We start from the raw sequence: 11,650 nt of genomic DNA on the forward strand, positions 1-11,650 counted from the left end.
AGAGTGGACAGCCTTATTACATTTAATTAATTAATTCAAACATATGACTACAAAGATCCCATCAAGACTCATTGTTCTGCAAAGAGAGTAAAGCAAGCATTTGTCTTCCACCCAAAAGTTGGCATTCGATAAAGAAATGGTTGGATGTTCTGCTGAGCGGCAAACATAAGTACACCACTTATTGTGATAATAAACAATAATTAGGGACTTGAACAATCAGACAGGTAGAAATATGGGGATACCTATAATGATTTAAAATAGGGGTCCCCAACCCTTGGGTCACAGCCCGTTACTGGGCTTTGAGCCATTTGGAACCAGGCTGTTGAAGTGGCGGGGGAACACACATGTATGCATCTCCACTTGGGCAAGCAGTGGGCAAACACACATGTATCACTCCACTTGTGCGAGTGGCAGGTGTGCATGCTTGCCAACCACTAGTGTGAAACTAATCCTTTCTCCTTCTCCCAGCTGGTCTGCAAAGCTGGAAAGGTTGGGGAACTCTGTTTTAAAATATTAAGCAATATTTTTTAAAATTTTAGGGCTATTATTAAACAATAGGAAGCAGGGTTACAAGTGAAAGCATGTGCCTTTGTTGTAAATCAAATCTATTTCTAGCATAATGCCATGAGTTTTTGTCATGTGAAAAGTAGAACTCCTACATTTCCCCTTCCCATTTTGAAAATTGTTCCATTAGATCTTCAGACTTTGTCAAATTCTATCTTCTCATACTTCCTCTCTCATCACCCAAATCATTATTGGAAAATAACCTTTCCTTCGAGTGGTAATTATTCTGTCATTATACGATAATTGCAAAGTATGTTTCAAGACAAGGAATCCATGATATTAAATAGAGCTCATCTTATCACAATCTTCTGGTAGAATTCAATCACTTTAAAATAACTGTTCTGAAGACTGGGTGCCTACTATTATTTTGTATAGTGTATACAAATATATAAACTATACAAAATAAATATATTCATTATTGAAATTAACTAATTATCTTCCTACCTGATATTGTCATGGTGCTTTTATTGCTGTTTTATTCTTAGCCATAGTTTGAAAAGGTAAAGTGGAGTTGTTGAAAGGTTTCATTAACATATTTGAATGATTTTTTTTTATTTCATGAGGGAAGGGGATCATATAGATACATACATTAAATATATAAGATCATTTGGCAGTTAGCTTATAAAGTGGTCATTATTGTTCCTTTAATTAACAAATGCCATTTTGTGTTAGAGGGTACAACTTAGAGACTGCTGAAATTTGAAATGTGAAGAGGCATTATATTTTTGCTTTATTTATAAAGCAAACATTAAAAATTATAATACAATATATATGAGTAAGCCAGAAAAAGACTAATACCGCATTTGGGCATTGGGCACAAAGAAATTGCTTGGTTAAAATTTTTAAGGAAAGATATCCTTGGGTTGATATTCTAGAATGTATTTGGATTAATTTCTTGGTTTGGCTTTAGGAAAGACCATTTACACATTTGCAAAGGTTATTTCAGTCCCTGTTAATTCTCATTCATTATTTAGAGATATTTCTTCGTTTGAGCTAAGGGGGAAATTAGTTTCTGTACTGGCATTCAGTTTTATTGGAGCTATTTCTTTTGGTTCTGAGAGATAGTATATGCCCAGAGGGAGGTGGGGTAAAAATATGTATGTGGGTTTTTTTAAAAAAAAAATGAATCCTATTGTATTTTATCAGGAATGTTTAGAAATAAGATTTATAATTTTAGTGGAAAATGTGTGTTTCAGCTTACTTATATTGAAAAGTCTATGTATGCATACTGTTGCATTAACATCACTGGAAGAATTCATATTTTAATGGAAGAACCCCAGAATCTCAATTTTAGATTATAACCATAACATGCAGAAATAATGACCTCATCAACTGCTCTTAAGCTTTCTTAAGTTGGGAAATAATTTTAAAACTCTCTTATATAAGACCAAAAAAAAAAAAAAAACCCTCATTCTCACATTTTAGTTCAAATGACTAACAGTCATGCCATTTTCTTAGAAGAAATAGGAATTTATGCAATTACGGTGGTAACATTTTGTCTGCACTTATATAATCATTGTCCCAATGTTCTGTACTATGTTTAGCAAACGATAATGCCATACTTTTTGTGAGTGGTTTGACAGTGTCACTTCCTCTACTGGATATTTTGATAGGGGTCAACCCTACATGTGTAAAAGCACAAGAAAAAAGCAACAGTGTCCAAATGTCCCACAAGAAGCAGAATCATTCAAATGTATGATGTGTCCCCATGCTTTGGAGCCTTCAGTCTTCCCCTCTCTCTAAATCAACTGTACCCTCAACATGAAAGCTTTACCCATGCCTGCACTAGCTAATAAACAATGGCAACTCTATTTGCTACTTCCTCTCTCACAAGCTAGGAGAAGTGACTTTGCTCTGTGGGCATAGCCTTCCAATATGCCTGGTTATGCCTTTAGCCCCTAGAAAATTCTACCTGAAGACCATCTATTGTATCCAATGCTTAAGATCTCTGAATTTAGAGATATCAGTTGCTAGAGGTCTTAATCTCTTTTGAAGGAACTGACTATCCTGTCTCAGGCTAATGACCCACAAATACCTGAAGGGCTTGCAAACACAAGTACCTGCAGTATAGAGATAAGTTTTCCCCCAAAACTCAGGATATTTGGTTTACAAGAGTTTGTGAGAAGTTTTATATCAAAATATATTTTATTCTTTATACTGTTTCCATCTTCCCTTAAAATATCTTCTTTTATATAAAAAAATTATTTTCAATTTTACAATACATTACATTCATAAAAATACTTCAGATAAAGAATAAAGCAAATTAATACATACAACCTTCGGTATTGCTCACCCATTTCCCCCCCAACTGCATCCACCCTCTAACCTACTTCCCTCTTTCCCTCTTCTTCCTCTTCCTCACTCTCCCCCTCTCCTCCTTCTCCTCAACCTCCCTACTTGCTTCTCCCCTTCTTCCTATCTTCTCGCTCCGGATGTAGTCCAGGGGAAATGCCTGAGCAATTCCTCTCTCCAAATTAAAACACCAATATTATATACAATAAAACTATTTCTACTTATCTGAGCTACTTAAACTTGAACCCATCCTCCCCCCACCCCCCTCCCCCCTCCCCCTCCCCCCTGACTTCCCAGAGCCAAGTACAGGGTTATACAAACATATTAAACATAATCTATTTAAGTTTACTAATTATACAATAACCAAAATCATACTAACCCTTAACTTTCTTCAAACTTTAACATCATAAGTTTATAAACAAATTCATTACTCATAAAATAAGTGAAACTTTGTAGTTCCATACTTCTTCTGAACATATTCTATCCATCTTCTCCATACATTAAAATATTTCTCTTGTAAATGGTCCTTTAAATAAGCAGAAATTTTAGCCATTTCTGCTAAATTAGAAACCTTAAATACCCATTCTTCTAAAGAAGGCAGAGAATCCTTCTTCCAATATTGACCCACCAATAATCTTGCTGCTGTTATTAAATTCAACATTAAGATAGTTTCTTTAGCATCAAAATCCACAAAAATACCCAAAAGAAACAACTGGGGAGTAAACTTAATCTTCCTTTTAAAAACCTTTTGAATGTTCCACCAAATCATAATCCAGAAGGCTTTAATATTTTTACAAGTCCACCAAACATGAAAATAGGTTGCATCCAAGCAACCACATCTCCAACATTTAGGTTGCAGGTTCGGGTACATACAAGATAACTTTTTAGGATCCAGGTGCCATATCTTCCCTTAAAATATTAACAGGATCCACAATAGTCTGAGAATCAGTGTCTCCACTAGATAACTGATAGTCAAACAAACTAAATTAATCAAATAAAAATAGCAAAGGGGAAAATCTCTTTCTCAAACTTCCTTATTCTGGCCCATAAAGCTCTATGGGCCATATAGCTCTATGCACCATATAGTTCTATGTTGGAGTGTCTGGCAGTTATTGGGTTAAATGCTAGGTATGTGGATGGGATAGTGGGAGGAGTTCCAAAGGTCATTGGGAGACTTCCTGGACACAAGCCACATGGGAATCTCTTTGTCTGTAAGAAGCATGGGCCATGGAAGGTCACACTATAAGCATAAAGATGGTATGAAGAGCAACAACACTTTCTTACCTAAAGGGATGATCTAAAAGATGAACAAAGATGTATTTCCAGCAGCACCAATCACAACGTGAACACAAATAATCTTTCTCATTAAAATATATTTTGTTTATTATAAGATCGTTTCTTTTGAGTTAACTATCTGACTGGATTTAAAAGAGAACACTTTAAGTTTGTGTCAGAATAGTAAGAAAGTGTTGTCATAATTTGTGCCATCTTTTCAAAGCAAATAGTAAATTGGCAAAGATTAATTCTTCTCTCAAAGCTGCAACAGTTTGAAGAAAGAGAATCAAATCGGTTAGCCTTTTCTCTACATTAACCCTCAAGGAAGTAAAGTAAAGATTCTCTTGATGCCTTTAAAAGCCTGCAAAGCAAAGCCAGCGTGTCTGTGTAAAAGACAGCTTTCAAGGAATGATTCAGAGGTTTTGTTATGCTAATTCGCTTGCTAGCCAACGCTTCAAAGTAAAAAGTACCTTGTATCTGATTCAAAATTACCTTGGACCTGTTCACAAGTTAATGTTTATAGCGAAGAGAAAGAAAAAAAAATCTACACTTTTGTTCCTTGCATGAAAAGTTTGAATTTTAACACCAAAAGGAGCTTGGGCTTTATCCCCCTCCCCTCTTTGCCAGTGAATTACACAGCCTGAAACAAAGAACTGTTTAATGACTGCCTCTAAAGTTCAGACAAAAGCAAGGAAGGCTGATTGCCTTTCAATAAACTCATCCGTTGCCATAGTGGCACAGCCCCTAGGGATGCTCGGAATCTCAGCCAATGTTATAAGGAGGAATCATCACAGAAGTACCCCCTGGTGGTCATGCAATTTTTTTTTTAGCTGAGTTACAACAGCCACAATTAATTTAGCACACAACAGAGCAAATCTGTTAGTTAAAGTGCAAGCTACTTAAAGTTATCCCAAGCTACCAACACCCCCTAGAGGGCACAGAGTGAACTTACCAGAAGCATTCACTCACTCACTCAAGCTGAGCACTAAGCTGTTCCAGCTTGAGGGAACTTAGGCAGAAGAAATCAAAGCCACGTCTCTTTGCTTATTATCACAGCTGATGACCCAGGATCACAGCCTGCACTCAAAGGTAGTCAGATGAGAGTGTGTACCTCTACATTTTCTCAGCGGCCACTAGCAGTACAGTGCCAGGTGGGAGTTTGTACCTCTACATTCTCTCAGTGGCCACTAGCAGTAACGTGGTAATAGGAAGAATTTGGCTGGCCTTTCTTCAGATGCCCCCTAGTGGTTAAAGGAGGCACAATAGAAGCGATCCTGCAGAGAGAGTTAGAAGATGCCATGTCAACGCCCAAGTTGGAAAGTCTAGGAAGGGAAAGTTCTCACAGCCGTGTACAGGCCTATGTGGACAACCAAAGCGCATTCCAGAATGCACAGATGAGAGTGCCACAGCCAGCCACAAGCCCCCCAAGACCGAGTAGATGAACAGAGGAATCTCAACAACCTGATTCGCCGGTCAACCACAGAGTTGATGTCACGACACCTAGGTCACGAGATCCTCCCGCCATTGCTGCCACATGAACCTGATGGGATTACCAGCAATGGCAATGACTGCACAGCGGGGAGTGCCACAAGATCTTTCCACCATTATTACCCCAGCAGGGAGTGCCACAAGATCTTTCCACCATTATTACCCCACAGAACCCACCAAACCATACCACTAATGGCAATCGGATGGATCCACCTGTAGCGCCAACGGCCCTACAGCAGAACCAGCCATCGCTCAGGGAAGAGGTTGAAAGAGTTAGAGCCACACTAAAGTCACTAGAGTCCCTGCTGCGCCAACAGGAGGCAGCGTCCGAAGGAACTGCCACCAGTCCTGACTACAGAGGACAGCCTCGAGCATCAGCTCTGCCAGCCTACCAGGAAGTAGCTACACTCTACCAGAAACACAGATCTTCCAACACGTAAGCAAGCAGGAGCCTGGGCTCCCTCAGCTCAATGCCACAGCAGAGGAGTTCAGACCAAGCCAACAAGGTCCCTTGCATGTGACATGGCAAAATACCCTCAGCCAACAATACGCCGAAGGAAGTTGTCAGCCAGCCATGGAGCACACCCCCACTCATGGAAGGGATCCACCACCTCCACCAAGCTACAGCCCGCACACGGGATCGATGTATCCCCCAATGTATATTGGAAGAAGGTTGGATTTAGCAGCCAGAGGGATACGGAAATTCTCTGACAAAGCTGGAAGAGACTACTTGTTGTGGAAACATATCTTCAAGCACGCCATCAACGAAGAAAAGACTGGGCCAGACGAGGAACTTGTTCAGCTGACAGCATGGTTAGGCCCAGAATCTGTAAACACTGTGAACGACATCTTTGCATCTCATTTGGGCGACCCCAACATCAGCCTTGCAGAGGCTTGGGCCGCACTTGACGAGGACTACAGTGATCCCTCAGTGACGGAGTCCTCGCTTCTGGACTGCGTTCTTAATTTCCCCGACATAAGAATCAATGACCACAAACAGCTGAAGACTTTCTCATCACTCATTACTCAACTACGGTCAGCACAACAGGACCCTACCTTGCCGGGATTAGCTTGCCTCGACCTGCTTAGAATACAAACTTCTATCATCCAAAAACTACACAGTTGATATGTGAACAATGGATCGAGTTTTCTCAAAATTATGGGGAAGACAGTCAAAACAAAATTCCCCCTTTCGCGGTTCTCGCTAAATTTATCAGCAAGAAGGTTAAACTCCACAATGACCCCTGGTACCTTCCCGTCAGAGAAGCACACTATCCAACGACTGGGCAAAACAGTCACAGCCCTTATGTAACCAAGGGATCTGGCCAAGCTACGGACAGAACCACCCCTTCAGTATATAAAGCAGACATCACGCCTCCCTCAAAGAAGGCTCCAGATGAACGAACACCAAGAAGCATTCCTTCGAATCCGCATCCAACTACAAAAGGCCTGACTTGCCCAATGCACAAGTCTTCTCACTCTCTAAATGATTGCAGAGAATTTAGGAAGAAATCCCTAGATGACTGAAAGACCCTACTCAAAGAGAATAGGATATGTTTCAAATGCTGTGACTCTATGGATCACACGGCCAAGGACTGCATGGCTAAGGTGAAATGCCACCTGTGCAACAGCGACAGGCACCCAGCAGCCTTACACCTAGAACCTAAGATGCTGTCTAAGGAGTCATGACAAGCAACTAGCTCTACACCAGACTAATCACTGACCGAGTCCTGTTGCTAAAGAAGACCAGCTTAGACAATTGAACCTCTTCTGCTAAGCTGTTGTTCTTGATTCTTCAGCCCCAGCTGTTCCTGTGTTTCCAGATCCAGCTGTTTATGTCTTTCCAGGTTTTTCAGTTCCTGAGTATCCTGTGAATCCAGTTCCCCTCGTTCCTGCGAAACTTGGGTTCCAGTTTCCTTCACAGGAAGAAGACCTTGTCTCACTGGGAGACAAGACTGCATACCAGAACTATTGGCCCATGGTTCTTGCGCACTGGGCCCACCCACTTGATGAACTAGTTTGCCCAGCTGAGGTCCAGATCGTGAAGCCACATGAGTAAGGTCGTGACTCAAAGACAATCACCGATTTGGTCCGTTGCTCATGAAGACCGAACCAGAAGATTACACCTCAAATTATGTATCGTCTTATGCATTGTTTGATGTAACACTTGCCTTTTTTCATAATTGTGCATGTTTTATGTTTACCTTATAGTTATGCATGTTTGATACCAAGTTTTTACCTATTTAGTCACAAGTTAGTTAACTGTGAGTATTGCATGCCTTGATGCTATGTTTTTACTATTTTAGTAGTGGAAATATAAATTTCCAAGCGGGGAATATTCTGGCCCATACAGCTCTATGGGCCATATAGCTCTATGCACCATATAGTTCTATGTTGGAGTGTCTGGCAGTTATTGGGTTAAATGCTAGGTATGTGGATGGGTCAGTGGGAGGAGTTCCAAAGGTCATTGGGAGACTTCCTGGACACAAGCCACATGGGAATCTCTTTGACTGTAAGAAGCATGGGCCATGGAAGGTCACACTATAAGCATAAAGATGGTATGAAGAGCAACAACACTTTCTTACCTAAAGGGATGATCTAAAAGATGAACAAAGATGTATTTCCAGCAGCACCAATCACAACGTGAACGCAAGTAATCTTTCTTATTAAAATATATTTTGTTTATTATAAAATCGTTTCTTTTGAGTTAACTATCTGACTGGATTTAAAAGAGAACACTTTAAGTTTGTGTCAGAATAAAATCCTCAAACCCCCAAATAAGTTACTCAGATCTAACACACTTATCAACATATAAGATATGCAAACACAGAGTTAATTAAATTAGATCTTCCAGTGGAAGTGCATGTTCACAATAACAAACATACCTACACACACACACACACACACACACACACACTACCACACACGTCTCTCAAGTGTCACCCTAGAATCAGCGCTTAGACACTTCACCCCGAACAAGCTCCCCCTATAAATATCTGCTGCTGTACCCCATTTCTCTGCAGCCTGCCTATAATTGCAAACTATTTTGCTTTTAGAAACAAATACTTCTTTCCTCATAGCCCCAGCTATTGATGGAACCCCAAATTATTCTTCTGACAAGTTCCAAATCAAAGAGGCACATAGGACAATAGTTATGTTGAGCCTGTGAGCCAGACTTATAGAGCCAGACAAATCAGAGGGATACTTACACTACTAAGCTGTTTCCAAAGACCAAATAGCACTAAGTTTAGCACACTTCAGGGCTCTCCCCATGGCAGTTTTCAAGGACTGATACAAAGAAAAAAATCACTATAAGCTGAAACTGTGTCTTTGTGGACGAGCAGCTGTTGACACTACAGTCTATTTCCTGTGATAGGGGTCCTATAACAGGGGTCTCCAACCTGTGGGCCGTGGCCCAATAGTGGGCCATGGTCTGTTGGCCATGGGACAGACTGGCCAGTTCGCACACATGTGTGCACACACACCCCACTTGAGTTAGTGCCCCAGGATGCTTTGTCATGGGGGGTAAAAACAGGCCAACACCATGCCTTAAGTTGCAAAAATGGGATGCCGCTGTGCCACAGGGTGCAAAAATGGGACATCACCACACTGCAGGGTGCAAAAACTGGCACGGCTGTGCCAAGGGGCACAGAAATGGGGCACTATGCTGTGCAAGAACAGGGCAGGGCTAGCTAGTATTACACAAGTGCTAACCCCACCCCATTTGCATCACGCATGTCTCATGGTCCCATGCATGGTTTGCCAACTGAGAAAGGCTGGTGACTTCTGCTCTATAAGGATTCAAGGACCTACCTTTTAATTCCTTACCTGGTAAAACATCTGAGAAATTCTATTTGTTTTAATGTTTACAGTTCAGTCAGATCAATATGATTCAGTCTTAGTAAATGTAGCTAAGTTTTGTTATGTTGTTTGTGAAATTAGGCCATATATTGATTTTCCCCTGGCGAACTCAGCACCAATTATAATATTTTATTTTACCTTGTTTTGGTTTTAATATGCTTTTATTTTTAATGTGGTCTGTGACTGTAACAAAAATATTCATTCATAATATTCAGTATCCATTAGACCTCTTATATCTGTTGTTTATTTCTCTTCATATAGAAATATTCAAAATCTTTTCTCTGTTTCTAGAATGTTTCCATTATCTATCTATCTGGCTGCCTCCCCATTGCTCCCATCAACTCTTTATAGTCATGTTTTAAAAATGTTAATATGATTGACTATATCCTTAATTTTAAAACATAAATATTATTCTTAAAATTTATATTTTAATATCTAATAAGATTTCTATGGTTCTTAATAGTTTTGTTTATAAGGCCCTTTGTATTCTAAGGCAAGAGGCAAAAACCTACGGTTGGATATAAAGTCTTCATCCTGGTTCATCCAAGCCGGGGATAAATAAACAATACGGCGACTGCTTTGGGAAGAAGGTTACAGTTTATTGAAGAGGCAGAATGGTGGTTCTTGCAGGAAAGACCAAAAGAAAGAAGGGCCTGAGCACATGGGCAGTAGGTTTTTATACCCTCTCTAGCCTTTTGTTTGGAATAGTTTCCTGTTCCTGTGGCATGAACTTTGAACTGAATCTGGGTGTGTTTTTCTAGGCCTTGGTATCTGTGGTTTAATCCTATTATGATATCCTGCTTCCCTGGTGATGGGGCTAATGACTCCTAGAGTTTGGGTGGGGTATGCAAGATATTCAGGGCTGAGGTTTGGGGATCTCTTTGCTACTTCCTCAGGGCATAAGAATTGCAAATTTGCCTGAGGGGGCCTGGTTCCCTCCCCATTGGAATTTGTTGGAAGTTGTTCCTACAAGATTTGGTGCAATAGAGCAAAAATCAGCCTGGGGAACTTTACTAAAGGTAGGTGGAGGGGATAGACTCAATGTGATTATGAATGGTGTGTTTGTGTGTGTATGTGCAGCTACTTCTACAAAACAGTCAATGCAAATATTCTGGATAAATTTTTCCTCCCACCAGATAGAAGTCCAAGGTGTTCAGTACTTGCTGTGCCAACTATTCCCAAATGCCATCTCTCCATGAATACATTCAAGTGGTTGTTACAATACAAACTTCACAATGACTTTCTACTCTCCCCCAGTCTTTCTAGTTTTCTCTTCTGAGGCCTCACATGGGGACCAGTGGCTCCAGGATTTCTTCCTTCTGCTTTGTAGTTTTTTCCACAGGCATTTGGGGGAATGGTAGGACTTGGGAAGATGTTCCACTCAAGTTGCATGGTGGCTTTTTAGTGAATAGCTGGATTTAAAACCCAATTCCATGGCTCAAATGGATGGAGGCAGTGTATGGGTCAGTGTACGCTCTGCTTCCAAAGGTTGGGGGGTCATCTATGCAGGGCTGAAAGACATGAGAATAAGATTCTGCGCCCCCCTTTCTGGGTGGACTCTCCCAGGTGAGGCAGACAAAAGATAGGGAGAACAAAGAACAAGAAAAGAATTGGGGGGAGTAACTTGCAGGCAGTTTGAAAAGGCATTACTACTGCAGTTGTTAAAGAAACAGATAGATAGACAAAATGAGGACATCCCAGATGACAAAAGAAAGGCTGGATTCTGGTAAGAGAACATACATGAAATGTTTCACTTTTGAACTTGAACATTTGCAACATATTAAAAGCAAGGCTTGCAACTTGAAGAAAAAAAAATGCTAGGCAGCTTGAGAATGCTGAAAGCTCTAAATAATTTTAAAAGCCTAATATTTTAAGATATGCAATTTTCCAGGGGCAGGAGAATCTGCCTTTAACATTTATTCTAAAATAGACCACATTGTTTTAGAGATTGAGAAATGCTTATATGTTTCAAAAAAGCTTTATAGTAGTTTTGCCAATTAGTGATAGGATAAGAAAAGTAACTTAAGAAAATTATTTCCCACACAAGCAGACTTGAGATACAGGAGGCTCTTGTAGCTAGATACACATTTTTTAGGAAAAGGATAGATAGATAAAACCCATTTAGAACACAAACCCATTTACAACACAGATACGATATAGTTGTCATTAT

The sequence above is a fragment of the Crotalus tigris genome, unplaced genomic scaffold, assembly GCF_016545835.1.
Source record: "Crotalus tigris isolate CLP2741 ecotype Arizona unplaced genomic scaffold, ASM1654583v1 scf7180000017663.5292952, whole genome shotgun sequence".
Classification (NCBI taxonomy): Eukaryota; Metazoa; Chordata; class Lepidosauria; order Squamata; family Viperidae; genus Crotalus; species Crotalus tigris.